This window comes from Saimiri boliviensis, chromosome 4 (assembly GCF_048565385.1).
Source record: "Saimiri boliviensis isolate mSaiBol1 chromosome 4, mSaiBol1.pri, whole genome shotgun sequence".
In the NCBI taxonomy this organism is placed as follows: domain Eukaryota; kingdom Metazoa; phylum Chordata; class Mammalia; order Primates; family Cebidae; genus Saimiri; species Saimiri boliviensis.
The window spans coordinates 141,367,971-141,384,107 of NC_133452.1; the positions used below are offsets into that span (position 1 = coordinate 141,367,971).

General features: G+C 44.1%; 1 non-coding gene across 1 annotated transcript; it reads right to left on the bottom strand.

The window, feature by feature from the left end:
* Window positions 1-3,620: 3,620 nt before the first annotated feature.
* Window positions 3,621-3,728, bottom strand: LOC120361171 (U6 spliceosomal RNA). The gene has a single exon (XR_005577521.2). It is a non-coding gene; the product is annotated as a U6 spliceosomal RNA (small nuclear RNA).
* Window positions 3,729-16,137: the final 12,409 nt, after the last annotated feature.

The following is a 16,137-nucleotide window of genomic DNA, read 5'->3' on the forward strand; positions in this document are numbered from 1 at the left end:
CAGACTGATCAGGACAAAAAAAAAAAAGAGAAAGAGAGTGACAGAGAGAAAAAGGGAGAGAGAGAAAAGACACAAATGATCAGTATCAGGAATAAGAGAGATGGTGTCACTACAGATTTTATATATATTAGAAAGAAGATACAGATATTATAAACAACTTCATGGCAATAAATTTGACAAATTAGATAAAATGGACAAATATCTTGAAAGACAAAACCTACCAAAACTCACTCAAGAAGAAATAGGTGTCTTAAACAGTCTTGTCTTCTTATTAAGTTACAGTAATCAGAATGGCGTGGTACTGGCATTTTAATAGACAAATACATCAATGGAATTATCTAGAGTTCAGAAATAGGACCATATGCGTAAGATAATTGATTTTCAGCAATGGTGCCAATGTAATTCAGTGGAGAAATGACGGTCTTTTTGTCAGGCCTCCATGTGCAAGCCCGGACCCAGGAAGTCTAAAGTCCTGACTGCCTCGGCTGATCACCCCCCATCCCTGACCCCGCCTGAGGTCGCCATTATTCTTGATTGCCTAGTGGAGCTTCCTCCCTATATAAGCTTCCCCTTACCCCATTCCACCATCTTAACTGTTATTAAGATAATGTGAATACTCCTCACCCCACCCTACCATCTTAACTACTCTTATCCCACCCACCATTTTAATGGAACTTATGGTAATGTACACTCCTTGCCCCTACCCCTGCCACTGTAACTGATCTTACTCTGTAACTTTCCACTGCCCACCCCAAATCTATAAAACCAACTCCTATCCCACTGCCCTTTGCTAACGCCCTTTTCGGCCTTAGCCCACCTGCACACCCGGGTAAATAAACAGCCACGTTGCTCACACAAACCTGTTTGGGGGATATCTTCATTCAAAGCATGCGTTTTTAACACTTTTCAACATATGCAAAAACATGAACTCAAAATGGATCCTAGGCGTAGATGTAAATTCTAATGCTATAACATTTCTAGAAGAAAGATTGGAGACAATTGTTGTGACCTTGGGTTAGACAAAGAGTTGTTATATATGACAACAAATGCATGATATATAAACAAAAAGATCTGATAACTTGAACTTCACTAAAATTAAGAATGACTGCTCTTTGAAAAGCACTGTTATCAAAATGAAAATTCAACTTGCAAGCTGGGCAAAAGTATTTACAAAAACATACCTGATAAAGGACTTAGTATCTATGAGAACTCTCAAATGCAATAATCAAACAAAACCAAAATAAAATAAAATGTGAGTGAGAAATTTAAAAAGACATTTCACCAGAAACATACATAGATGGCAAATGAACACATTTTAAAATGCGGAACGTCACTAATCATTATGGAAATGGAAACTAAAACCTCCATGAGAAACCACTACACATTGATCGTCTTTAGTAAAAATGACCACAACACTGATAAAAATGACAAAATCTGTCAAGTTTTGGTGACTAGAACATTCTTACGCTCCTGAGAATGTTCAGTGTAAAGTGTAAAATCATTTTGAAAGACAATTTGGCAGTTTTTTGTTTTTTTTTTTTTTCTTTTTTTTATATTTAAGATGGAGTTTCACCATGATGTCCAGGCTGGTCTTGAACTCCCGACCTCAGGTGATCCACCCACCTCAGCCTCCCAAAGTGCTAGGATTACAGGCGTGAGCCACCACGCCCGGCTGGCAGTTTCTTAAGCTGACACAAGAACAGAAAATCAAACACCACATGTTCTCACTCATAGGCGGGTGTTGAACAATGAGAATACACGGACACAGGGAGGGGAGCATCACACACTGCAGTCTGTTGTTGGGGGGTGAGCATGGTCTAACATAGAACCTAGTCTAGCGTGGTATATATTTAAAAAGAGCCATGTTATTAATGGCTCATGTAACAGGTGATGAACTGTGACTCCAAAACAGAGCCAGGAGCAGCTGCTGCTCAATCCGAGTCAAAAAAGCAAGTCTAAGGGGGCATTTCTCACCTAAACTCCAGACTCCTGCTACCCAAAGTACGGTCCATGGACTGGCAGCACCTGAATTATGCAGAATCTTGTTAGTAATCAGAAATCTGAGGGCACACCCCAGACCCACAGAATCAGAATCTGCATTTTAACAATATCCCAGGAGATCTGTGTATCAGTTTTCTGGGGTTGCAAGATCAAAGTGGCCACAGGCTGGGTGACTCAAACAACAGTAGTTTAACTTCTCACAGTTCCAGAGTCTGGATATCCAAGATGGAGGTGTCAGCAGGGTTGATATCTACAGAGGGCTGTGTGGAAGAATCTGTGCCAGGCCTCCCTCTCTGCCTTGTGGATGGCCACCTTCTTGCTGTGTCTTTGCACGGCTTTCCCTCTGTACCTGTCTGTGTCCAGATTTTCTCTTCTTATAAAGACACCAGTCATACTGACTGGAAATACCCTATCTCCATACACAATCACATTCTCACATGGGACTTAGGACGTCAACATAGAAATTTTGGGGGAACACAGTTCAGCCCATAGCAATTCATATGCACATGGTTTAGAAACATTGACTTGATCAACCCTCTCGTCCAAGAATCATATTCAGTAATTATTGGGCCTTTACTTAACCCTTCCTTCAGGATGCAGAATAATGTTCTTATATTTTTAGAACTCTCTGTTGTTAGCCTCCTTAAAATTTGTCCTTATCAGCAATTCCATTCCTACTCAACAGAAATGCATACACATGCTCACCAAAAATTCACAGTGGTGTTCATACAGCCCGAGTTTTTATAATTTTAAACTGGAAACTCCTCGGATGCTGGCTGTCAGGTGAACTTAGAGAAATGAGCTCAAGCTGGAATCCACACACAGACTCTCTGCCCAGGGCTCAGCAGTTGAGACGGGTGTTGTCATGGAGACATAGAATGACGATGCTAGCCTCTCCCCTGCACGGGGCAGCCCTAGCACCTGGCTGTGCATCTGTCTCCATGCCCTAATTGAAATGTCGCTTGCTTAAACATCATCTGAACCGTCTTTTGCTCCTAATGAAAACATGAAATTAACACCAGATTACTGAAAAATGGTACTATTTACTTAAAAAAAAGAAGATACTTCTAACTCCAAGAAACTCTAACATACAGATAATAAAGTTTGTATTTCTGTCTCTTTATGCTGCTACATGTAAAATCTTCATTAGTGCATTTAGTATTGAGTACAAAGTACTATTGTTCCAGTAGATTAAACGTTACCAGTAAGAGGTAATGGGCTAGCAAATATTTCTATATTGATTCTATATTAACGTCTATATTAGTTTTGGAAGGAATTCTGTTGTTTTTTTTTTTTTTCTCTTTTGAGAAGCTGCTTAGAGAAGCACTCCTATGGACCTTATAATTAAAAAATTATTTATCTAGGTTAAGAGCAGCATCAACTAATATTGAAGTCTTTATATAGAGAGAGATAGATATATTTTATTGCGTTTTAGGTTTGGGGTACATGTGAAGAACATGCAAGATTGTTGCATAGGTACATACATGGCAATGTGGTTTGCTGCCTTCCTCCCCATCACCTATATCTGGTATTTCTCCCCATGTTATCCCTCCCCAACTCCCCACCCCCCACTGTCCCTCCCTTAGATCCTTCCCCACAGACCCCAGTGTGTGATACTCAAAAATATGGAATGCTTCATGAATTTGCATGTCATCCTTGCGCAGGGGCCATGCTAATAGTCTCTGTTATCGTTCCAATGTTAGTATATGTGCTGCCGAAGCGAGCACATATTGAGGTCTTTGAGATGAGGGTTGTGGTTAGAAAAGATATTATAAGCCAAAGAGAGTGACACTTTTATCCTAAAAAGACACCCAGTCACATAATTGGTTTTATGGCTCTGTTTTTCTTACAGAGGAGAACTGGACAAAATGTATAATGTGAGCCATTTTTAAAGCTTGCACCAAACATATGTTATACTTTTATACCTTTGAGCAATCTGCTGCTTTTAAGTTGATGGAGACCAAATCCAAGCTGTGATGGCCAAATCCAATGCCATTATCACATTCAAAAGGAGTATACAAAAGTGTTTAGACGCCGGGTGCAGTGGCTAACGCCTGTAATCTCAGCCCTTTGGGAGGCAAGGTAGAAGTACCACCTGAGGCCAGGAGTTTGAGACCAGGCTGGGCAACAAACTGAGATCCTGTCTGGTAAAAAAAAAAAATGTGTTCAAAGTAAGCTTTAACATCTGGTAACTCACTTTTTCTTGTGTTTAGAGTTGTATAGAGACGATTTTGTTTTGTTTTTTTTTTTGAGATGGAATCTTATTCTCTCACCCAGGTTGGAGTGCAGTGGCACAATCTCAGCTCACTGCAACCTCCATCTCCCTGGTTCAAATGATTCTCCTGCCTCAGCCTCCCAAGTAGTGGGGACAACAGGCGTGTATCACCACATTGGGCTAATTTTGGTATATTTAGGAGAGACGGGGTTTCACCATGTTGGCCAGACTGGTCATGAACTCCCAAATTCCATGTTGAAACATGAATTCCACGTTGGAATTACAGGCATGAGCCACTACGCCTGGCCATAACCGTGAATTTTACGACAACAAATGGGGCATCATTGTCAGTGTCATTGCAACGAAGTGGCTGAGTCACCGGGTGATGTGGCTCATGCCTGTAATCCCAGCACTTTGGGAGGCCAAGGCGGGCTGATCGAGGTCAGCAGTTCGAGGCCAGCCTGGCCAATATTGTGAGTCCCCATCTTTACCAAAAAATATATAGAGATATAGATATACAAAACAAACAAACAAACAAACAAACAAACTGCGGACCATCATGGTATATGGCATAGCTCAAAAACGCTGGCCTGGGCTCCACGTCCCTTCAATACAGATCATATGACCAACGATGGAAAATGGATTTGGCAAAGGATAAAAAAACAGAACTATGAAAACAATAGTTATTTTACTTTTTCCTCTCCTTTCTCTTCCTCCCTCGACTAAAAGCTATACGACAGGGGGATGAAATCTGTTCAAAAATAGCTAAGAATCAAGAGATTTTGCAATTATGTATATTTTCCATTTAAAATCTCTCCCACTTTATTACTTTAAGAAAGTCATAGCATATCGCAAAAATATACCTTTAACTTTTAAAGGTTTTATCTTTATCTTTTAAAGATTGCTTTTTTTTGAGACAGACTTTTCGATCTTGTTACCCAGGCTGGAGTGCAATGGCGCGATCTCGGCTCAACACAACCTCCGCCTCCTGAGTTCAGGCAATTCTCCTGCCTCAGCCTCCCGAGTAGCTGGGACTACAGGTGTGTGCCACCATGCCCAGCTAATTTTTTGTATTTTTAGTAGAGACGGACGGGGTTTCAACATGTTGACCAGGTGGTCTCGATGTCTTGACCTCGTGATCCACCTACCTCGGCCTCCCAAAGTGCTGGGATGACAGGCGTGAGCCACTGTGCCCAGCCTTAAAGATTGCTTTTAAAGGTTTTCCCAGATAGAAGATACACACGGCCCCAGAGAAAGCATTTTTCCAGGATTTTCCAGCACTGTCCAGAGGAAGGGAGTCTGCGATTCTCACACCAGGTCCAAGGGTTTTTCAAAAATCACTACTTCATGATCAGACGAGCCCAAGAGAAATAACAGAATCGTGTTGCTGGCCTGAAAACCTGGCAAACACATAGGCAAACCTCAGTCACTGAGCCTCAGTGAGACACAGGGAGGACCCACCCAGCCCTCCTTCCTTCCTCACTCCAAGCTCACTGCAAATAAAGTGACACCAATGACTCAGCCATTGTGCATCTCTGGACTCTGCATCTTTAGCAAAGGTCACATTTTCCAGCTCTGCCTGTGGGTGTCTGACACATTTCCTTAAGGGCCTGCAAAGGGCAAAACATGGAGTGTGGCCCTATTCATTCTGCAAAGGTTTTCACAATTTTGAAAACATTTCACACACTCCCCAACATGTTCCTACCATACATGCTGACACAATCAGGCTCCATTTTAAGACTTATGCATTCAGTTAACAAAAAATAACTGACTGCCTGCCATGGGCTTGGTTTGGCACTTGCTGGGTACTTAGTACAAAGTTGAAGACACAATATCCGACTTGAGAGGGCCACAGTCTGAGAGAGAGATGATGAGCACACCAATATACTTCCAAGGTACCCTGAACATCCCCAGAACGCCCCAGCCCAACACTTAAGCTCCATAGGGACTTTCTGCTAAATCTTTTGTCTTTCACACTGGACTGTGAGCCTCAGGACAGCCTAATCCCCCTTTACTAATTTTTTTTTTTTTTTTTTTGAGATGGAGTCTCACTCCGTTGCCAGGCTGGAGTGCTATGGTGTTATCTCGGCTCACTGCAACCTCCACCTCAAGCAATTCTCTGCCTCAGCCTCCTGAGCAGCTGGGATTATAGGTACGCACCACCATGCCCAGCTAATTTTTGTATTTTTAGTAGAGACAGGGTTTCACCACCTTGGCCAGGCTGGTCTTGAACTCCCGACCTCATGATCCACCCACCTTGGCCTCCCAAAATGCTGGGATTACACATGTAGGCCACTGCGCCCGGCCTACTAATTTTTGCATTAGCAGCATGGTACATTTGGCCTCTTGTACCTGCAGGTTCTGCATCCACAGATTCAACCAACTGCAAATGGAAAATAGTCAGAAAAACACACAAAAAACACGTCAATAAAAAAATACACGTTTTAAAACAATACAGTATAACAGCTACTTATACAGCATTCACACTGTATTAGGTATTATACATAATCTAGAGATGATTTAAAGCATGTAAGAGGATGTTACACAGGTTAAGTAGGCATAGGTTATTTGCAAACACTGCACCATATTATATTAGAGACTTGAGCATCCACGGAGCTCCGTGTTCGCTGGGATCCTGGAATCAATCGGTTACCAAGAGACAACTATATTTGTTGAAACGTATTTGTTGAATGCATGAGAGGCTTCATAGTGGGGATTAGATGGTCAAGAAATAGACACCTGCAAGTGAGCAAACAGGAAATGGCATTTTAGATCCAGATCATCAAGGAGGCTTGAGAGAACAGGGGCCAAGGAAGGTCCCTAAGGATGGACTGGGAAGGGTCTGGAGAGTGTGTGTGTGTGTGTGTGTGTGTTGGGGGGGTGCTTAAGTATGTGTGTCTGGAGGGGGTAAGGCAAGCATAGCCGCAGGAGATGAGCCTTGAAACACATGTTGAGATCATAACAGAAAGGTCTGTATGCATTTCTTTGAAGCCCGGAGTTGGCTCCCTTCCATGATCATCCAGTTTCAGCTATGATGGGCTTGGCACTAGGCTCCCATCCTCTGTCCGTCTTCGTGTTCTCAAACGATCTTGCTTCTACAGAAGAGGAGATAGTGGGGAGAAGGAGGTGGGCTCCTGCGTTCCTAGTATTCCCCAGTCACAATAGTCAAAGATCAGGCCGATGTTCAAAAACAATTTCTGGGATCACTGGTGCTTATCCAGCCAAAGTACCCAGAATCTGCCCCAGTGGGATTTAAGCCCACGGCAGGCAACCTCCGCAGGGGAGTCCCCAGCAGCAGTGATGACAGGGATGTATTTGAATCTTACAGAAGAACCCTTGGAATCTAGCCAATCAGGTGGCCAGGATCACCCCATGCAGCTCACTGATCTCAAATAACATCCTCCTGCATGCTACCTGATAGAATTTGTTTGGGCCTCATTTTTGCATTACGGAAGGAGTTTTTCCGGACTGTAAGTACCTGTTTAAGTAAATAAAAGCTACTCAAATTTAAAACCTCAGTTTAATGAACAGATTTTTTATTTACAAAAACTATTCTGTCAGTAATAGGGGTTTATGAGATAAAGGGAGAGCTCAGGCTGGGTTTGGAGAGAGTGGTTAACAGACAGCTAAGATGGGTAGTGCAGAAGCTAAAGGGGGATTGTGAATCCAGGCAGTAGCAGGGATGACTCAGAAAGGGGGCCAATGTAAGAGGCCTTGAGAGGAAACCCGCCCAGCAGAGGTGAGACTAGGGAGGGGCCCCGATGGCTGAGCCTTGTACTGCACGCTGGAAGATAGGATTTAAGGAAGAGAAACAGGTTTGGGTGCAGGAGAAGGGACATAATGAAACTGACATCAGGAAGAGAGTTACCAAAAATAAAGGGGAAGCTGAGGCAGAACTATGTCATTGTCCATTTGCTGGATGAAGCAATCTTTTGCTTCATTGATTTGCTAATTCATAGGCAGCATAAGCAGGGACCAACAGGAGAGGGGGCTTACAGAGACAAGACAAAAACAACAAGCTGTTTGTTGGCAGAGGTGTTTCCAGAAAGGAGCCTGGTTCGTGGAGACATGGGGGCGTGAACCAGTGCTGAGGTACAGCCAGCAGGGACAACACTTATTTGCAACTCTTTCAAGGTTAACAGATAGCAGAGATGCTGGGAACTAAAAAGGGAGCCATTTTCCCAGCTCTTCGGTATTTTATTTCATTTTTTTTTCACCCTCCTTCCCATTTGGAAGTGGGGGAGGGAGAAGGTGAAATTGAAGGAGGCGAGGGGGTCTCCCCTCTCAGTGCCATTACACTGCAGCCGGGATGACAGGGTAAGACTCTATCTAAAAAAAAAAAAAAAAAAAAGGAAAAAAAAGGGGTCATCTGCACCTGAATTCATCCATCAGGGAAGGTCTGGATCTAGAACACATCAACGAAGCCCTTTATGGCCACTTAGTCATCAGCCCCTGGTGGGGTGTGGCCCGCAGAATAATGCACCCCACCAAAGATGTCTTGTCCTAATCTCCAAAATCAGTGACTGTCTTACATGGCAAAAGGGATTTTGCCGATGTAATCCCTCTAGTTAAGAATCTTGAGATGGGAGATGTGCTTGTTATCTGGCATGATGTTCAATTGTTATTGTAATCAGGTTCTTGTGGCCTAGTGTGCTAACTTAGACCAAAGCCAGAATGTTTCACAATGGCCCAGTAGCCAATTTGCAATGCTTAAATATTATTTTTTTGCCAGAGATTCACACACACCCAATTAATCAAGCAAACATTCACCATACAATTTTGTTTTTCATTTTTTCTTTTCCTGTGAGAGACAGGAACAACATGATACATCTACTAAAGGCAGTAGTGAGGGTAATGGAAACTCCCACAGTGGTTCAGAAGGCCAGCACAGAAGATGTTCCTCTCACACAGAGGGTCCAGGCAGCTGCTGTCTCATTGGGAGGAGGCATCTAAGTTCCTACAGCCAGAAATTCTCAAGGATTTTCTGAATTAATAGAAAGGAATGTCTGGGTTACAACAAGGAGTTGTGAACACCAAGGTTTTATCATGCAAGTGAAGCCTCCAGGCAACAGGTGTCAGAAGTAATAAACTGTAAATGTTTCATATCAGACATAAAGAGTCTGCCCTATTAGTAATTCCAAAAGGGAGGCATGTTTGGCTCCTCTTGCCATCATGATCTGAATTCGTTTTTCAAGTTAGCTTTGGAATGCATTTCCCACGAGAGGAGGGGTCCATTCAGATGACTGAGGGCTTAGAGTTTTATTTTTAGTTTACACACTTAACACAAGTGACTCCATTTTTAGACATTAGGATCACAAATCATGATTATATATCATCTGGGTGGGCTCAATGTGATCACAGGTCCTCATCGGAGAGGGAGGAGGATCACGGCCAGAGGAGACGAAAGACAGAAGCAGAGGTCAGAGCAATGTGGAGCCACAAGCCACGGAACTCAGGCAGCCTCTAGAAGCTGGAAAAGGCAAGGAAGTGGATTCTCCCCTGGAGCCTCAGCGGGGCAGAGGGGGATCCAGCCTGGCTGGCCCATTTTGGAGTTCTGACCTCCAGAGTAAGGTGTAAAGCTGGGTAGTTGTCAGCTATTTGAGGTTGGAAGTAATTTGTGACTGCAGCAATAAGAAACGAATACACTGGTTTAGTCACATAATAGCCAATACTGGGCCTCAGCAACTGGACCACTGCAGGGCTCACAGACACCCTCAGAGACCTGCTGGCTGCACTCACCCCCAGCGCAAGCAGGCACTGCCCTAAGTTCTTCACATGCATCTCAGCTAACCCTCACCACCACAGACTGCGGCCCTGTAATAAGTACCCACCGAGATGAGGAGACTGAGTTTGTTCCAGATCTCCTAGGTGGCTGATGTCAATGTAGTCAGGGTTGGAACCTGTGGTTTGATTCCAGAGCCTGCAGCCTTGGTCATTCCATAACATTCCCTGAGCTGCTAGCTCCTTTTCAATTTGGTGTCACTAACATAATTTATAAACACTGTTCTGTGAAAAAAGAATGTAATTCTCTGTAAATAAAAACTACATTTCTTTCTTTCTTTCTTTCTTTTTTTTTTTTTTTTTTGGAGGCAGTCTTACTCTGTCATCCAGGCTGGAGTACCGTGGAGTGATTTCAGCTCACTGCAACCTCAGCCTTCCAGGTTCAAGTGATTCTCCTGCCTCAGCCTCTCAAGTAGCTGGGATTACAGGCATGCACCATCAGGCCCAGTTAATTTTTGTATTTTTAGTAGAGACAGGGTTTCGACATGTTGTCCAGGCTGGTTTTGAACTTCTGACCTCATAATCCACCCGCCTTGGCCTCCTAAAGTGCTGAGATTACAGGCATGAGCCACCGTGCCCAACCAAATCTACATTTCCAAAAAATAAAAATAAAAACTACATTTCTGTCACCATGTCACGTGAAATAGCTGGACAGATTTCACCAAATCTGAAAGGTCCACCTGAGATGTAAAATATGAGCTATGTTGAAGAGACAGTTACTTTAAATCAGGGAAAGTCCACAGTGATATACCACTTCCCCCGGAGTTGCTGAAACCGGGCTAGGGAGCTGTCCAGGTCAGCTTTGGCATAGACATCAAATATGAAGCCCGAATCCCACGTGGAAACTTGAGTTGGAGGTGTTGGTTTGCACTGGAGGAGATGGTCAGCCCATGCATCTCTTGGGGTAGGTCCAGGAGGCATGCTTCCAGGTGAGAGCAGCTGGATCACCCACGTGTACTCTGGAAAGTAGAAGGAAAAGATGTGCCTGAGAGAAGCTTTATTACTAAATCAAGAGCTGTAACCAACAGCCTACTATTGATTATTATAATTTTAGCAAATTTCTATAAGTCCAACATTAATTATTTCTTTTTCTTTTTTTTTTTTTAGACAAGGTCTTGCTCTGTCCCCCAGGCTGGAGTGCAGTGGCACGATCTTGGCTCACTGCAACCTCTGCCTCCCGGGTTCAAGCAATTCTCCACCTGCCCCAGCCTCCCAAGTAGCTGGGATCACAGATGTGCACCACCACGTCTGGCTAATTTTTGTATTTTTAGTAGAGATGGGGTTCTCCATGATGCCCAGGCTGGTCTCGAACTTCTGACCTCAAGTGATTCACCTGCCTCAGCCTCCCAAAGTGCTGGGATTATAGGCATGAGCCACTGACCTGGCCTAATTATTTCTTCCTATTAAGCCTTACCTAATAATAGTAGAATAGGATTCTCTTTGACTGGGCCACTACTCAATAAAATATTAAAATTCATTCATATACCTCTGTTTCTCAAAGTCTCTTGGCTATTACTATTGAGGGCATTTTAGGAAATGAAGAGACTAATTATCCATAATTCAATAACCCTGCAAGCAATTTTTCTCTATTATATTATCCCCTCTTTTATTCATATGCATGTATATTTTGTGTCCCCTCTGCACCCTCATTTTTTTTTTTTTGAGACAGAGTCTTGCTCTGTCGCCAGGCTGGAGTGCAGTGGCACAATCTTGTCTCACTGTAACTGCTGCCTCCCAGGTTCAGGCAATTCTCCTGCCATAGCCTCCTGAGTAGCTGGGACTACAGGCATATGCCACCATGCCCGATTAATTTTTATATTTTTAGTAGAGACCAGATTTCACCATTTTGGCCAGGATGGTCTCAATCTCTCAACCTTATGATCTACCCGCCTCAGCCTCCCAAAGTGCTGGGATTACATCCGTGAGCCACCATGCCTGGCCTATTTCACTCACTTTTTTTTTTTTTTCTTTTCTTTTCTTTTTTTTTTTTTTTTGAGACAGAGTCTCACTCTGTCACCAGGCTGAAGTGCAGTGGCATGATCTCAGCTCACTGCAACCTCCACCTCCCAGTTCAAGCGATTCTCCTGCATCAGACTCACAAGAAGCTGAGATTACAGGCATGCACCACCATGCTCAGCTAATTTTTGTATTTTTAGTAGCAATGAGGTTTCACCATGTTGGCCAGGATGGCCTCGATCTCTTGACCTCATGATCCACCTGCCTCAGCCTCCCAAAGTGCTGGGATTACAAGCGTGAGCCACGGCACCTGACCTTTGCTCACATTTTTTTTAAAAAATATTTTCTGAACTATATTATGACTTTCAGTGACACTGTTGCTCACATTTTTTAAGCAACGTGAGAAATATATGTTTCCATTTGGAAAATTAGAAAATACGTGAAGCAAGAATTACTGAAAACTCCAGGCAGAGATAGGAATCATCATGCATGTGCTGACTTTTATAAACACGTGTATCACCCCCTGATCTTTCTTCTTCGATTCCCAGTGGACTGCACGGTGCCTCGGACTGCAGCTGTGAAGCTGTACTCCCTTAAGCCTTAGCAGGGGTCTTTTGAGTCTTCTCTCAGGGGCACAGTGGAAGGAAAAAGGAGCTGAGTGGGTTGGGTTGGGGGACAGGGAACAATTACTTCAAAGAGTGCACCTCCACTGTTAGATGTTGTGTTTTCTCTTCCTCCTAAAATTCTTTTTTAAAAGGGAGTGCCTCGCACTTCAAAACAGTGTGAAGGACACTGTCTAAATATAGAACAACAAACAGCCCAATCTGTGTGAATTCTTTTACGTTTCAGTGAGTGAAAATATCAACCAAGAAAATGCCATCGTACTGATATTTGCACAACAATACCTGACACATAAGAGGTCACTGATTCTAGAACAAAATGTTAAAGTATATCAATTGTCCTTAAATCATCGAGCCTCTCTTCTCTGCCCCACTCAGGTTCTTCTTGGTACTCCACTCCCATTTGCAGATGAAAGATTGTAAGAGAGTTGCAACTTTGGACATGGATGGACCTCTCCCAACAAATCTAGAAGGCATTCATTCCAACAGCATACACAACAATACTGGGGGGTGCCTTCGCCACGACACTACAGCACCATCAGAACACTGCAATAGGAAAAGGTTTGATTTCCAGCCACTGAAATGAATTCCCTGGGTGCAGTAAGGCAAGCCTGTAGTCTCAGCTACTCTGGAGTCTGAGACAGGAGGAGCACTTGAGCCCAGAAGTTCAAGGCCAGTCTGAGCAGTATAATGAGACCCCTTTCTCTAAAAAATAAATACATACATGCATTAGAATCAAACAGTTTCCATTTTACACATAAGCAAACAAGGCAGCTGCACTCCACTCTCCCCACACACTCTCTTGCTGATGGGTTTACTCCAAGACCATTGATGCAGACCTGCCCTGACATGTTTTTTGGGGGCAACAAACTGATCTGGAACTCACACGAGAGGGGAGGGGGCATAGAGGGATTTGCTGTTGCAGGCCAGCCTCATGTTCACCAACAGCAGGAAAAGCCAGCTTTGGGGAGGCAAGGTCTGCTGTTTCCTGTCAGAGGGGCTGTGGTGAGACCCACAGGAAGCCCCAAACTGCCCAGGAACCCTCCTGGCAGGGCAGGCAGGTTCAGGCATCTGAACTCCATCTGCCGTCTGGAAAGTCATGAGTGCTTTTAATCAAATGTTGGATGCAATTACTTTGGAGTTTTAGGAAAATCGTATGGACGGCGGTCTGGTGTGGCAAGCAGCTAGGGAGGCTGTGAGCAGGTCACAGCCATAGACCTGCAGCTGCCATGATGCAGCTGGAGAATTAGGACACGAGCTGCTGCCGTGACTAGCAGGGGGTGGGTGGAGGCAAGGACTGCTCTGAGGCTCCAGCTGCATTTACACAGAGGGCGGCCCAGTGGGAGTGGGGGCGTTCCACTGGAGGCACGTAGGACATCTCAACTGCACCTGTAAGCAAAGGCAGCCAAGGATATTCAATATAAATATAGGTAGTTTCAGAGGAGTTGGGACCATTTGATTTGCTCCAAGGGCTGGATAAAATGAGGCTGAGACCTACTGGGCTACATTTCCAGGAATTCAGGCCTTCTCAGAAGACCAGCACAGGATACAAGTCACCAAGACCCACTGATTAAACAGGATGCAGGGCCCAGTGCAATGGCTCACACCTGTAATCCCAGCACTTTGGGAGACCAAAGCGGGTGGATCCCTTGAGCCCAGGAGTTTGAGACCAGCCTGAGCAACATAGCAAAACCCCATCTCTACAAAAAAAGAAAAAAAAAAAATTAAAAAGTTAGCCAGGCGTGGTGGCACACGCCTATAGGCCCAGCCACTCAAGAGGTCAAGGTGGGAAGATCACTTGAGCCCAGAGAGTTGAAGATGCAGTAAGCCATGATTGTGTCACTCCACCCTAGCCTGAGCAACAGAGTGAGATCCTGTTTCAAAAATAAATACATAAAATAAAAACAGGATGCAATAAAGAAGCCGGCCAAAACCCACCAAATCCAAGATGGTGACAACATGACTTTGGGTCCTCCTCACTGCTCCTCATATGCTAATTATAATACATTCGCATGCTAAAAGACACTCCCACAGCACCATGGCATGCCAATGCCATGGCAAGAACTTACCCGTGTCTGGAAGTTACCCTATGTGGTCTAAAAGGAAGAGGAACCCTCAGTTCCAGGAAATCCCTGCCCCTTTCCCAGAAAACCTGTGAATAATCCACCCCTCGTTTAGTGTATGATCAAGAAAGAATCATAAAAATAGCCATCCAGCAACCCTTGCAACTGCTCTGTCTATGGAGTAACCATTCTTTATTGTCGGCAACCTTCGTGGTCACCAGATGTCAGGGATCGTCCGGGACGGGTAGGCACGTCTGCCGGGGGTCTCTTGACCTGCTCAGGAGGGTCCCAATACCTGGAAGAGAGCGTGCGCTTGGAGAAATATGAAAGAGACAGAGAGAAAGCGAGGCGTCTGGAGGGCTGAATAGGCTGTGCCTAAACAGCAAATTTTGTTTTTCAAAGGCCAGGAATAAATACACTTTCTTTGCTCTGGTTTACATCATTGCAAGAGGAAATGCAAATCTATACCTTACATGGCCTATACAATAGAGAAATCAGATACACAATGGTTGCAAGAGGAAATGCAAATCTATACTTTACATGGCCTATACAATAGAGAAATAAGATATGCAATCAGTGGTTGTAACAGGATTTCCTGTCATCACAAAGCTTGTTTGCATCCGGACATTATTCCTCCTGGCTGCAGGTATTTCTGGTTTTCCTCATCAGAATATCTTTTAACCGGATTCTCCTTTGTCTGCTCCTGACTCAACTTAATTTAACTCCTCCATTCAGGAGTCTCTGAGTCAGGAATCAAAACCATCCCTTATGGTGGCATTTGCTTTGCAAATATCCCGACAGTTAAACTATTATCTAGGGTACAAGGCAGTCAGGTAAGTAAAGAAAAGGTTAAAGCTTATTCTTTTTTTTTTTTTTTTTTTTTTTTTTTTTTTTTGAGACGGAGTTTCGCTCTTGTTACCCAGGCTGGAGTGCAATGGCGCGATCTCGGCTCACCGCAACCTCCGCCTCCTGGGCTCAGGCAATTCTCCTGCCTCAGCCTCCTGAGTAGCTGGGATTACAGGCATGCGCCACCACGCCCAGCTAGTGTTTTGTATTTTTAGTAGAGACGGGGTTTCACCATGATGACCAGGATGGTCTCGATCTCTCGACCTCGTGATCCACCCGCCTCGGCCTCCCAAAGTGCTGGGATTACAGGCTTGAGCCACCGCGCCCGGCCTAAAGCTTATTCTTAAAGAAAGAGTCATAAAAAAGTTAAAAGCAGGAACCGGTTGCTGGCAGGGGGGTCACTCGGTCTAGCAGCACTGCATAGTTTTAGGCCCAAACGATATTGTGGTTAATATTAGAAACTGATCATCCATCTTTAAGTTCCTTTTTTCCCAATAGCTCGACTGCCTCCAGTAGGAAACTGTGTTTGGGATCAAACTCACCGTATAGTGAGACTCACGCCTTTTGGGGGTCTCACACGGGAATGTTCCCCACACTTTATTCCTTTACTTTCTTAATAAACTTGCTTTCACTTTACGGACTCACCCTGAGTTCT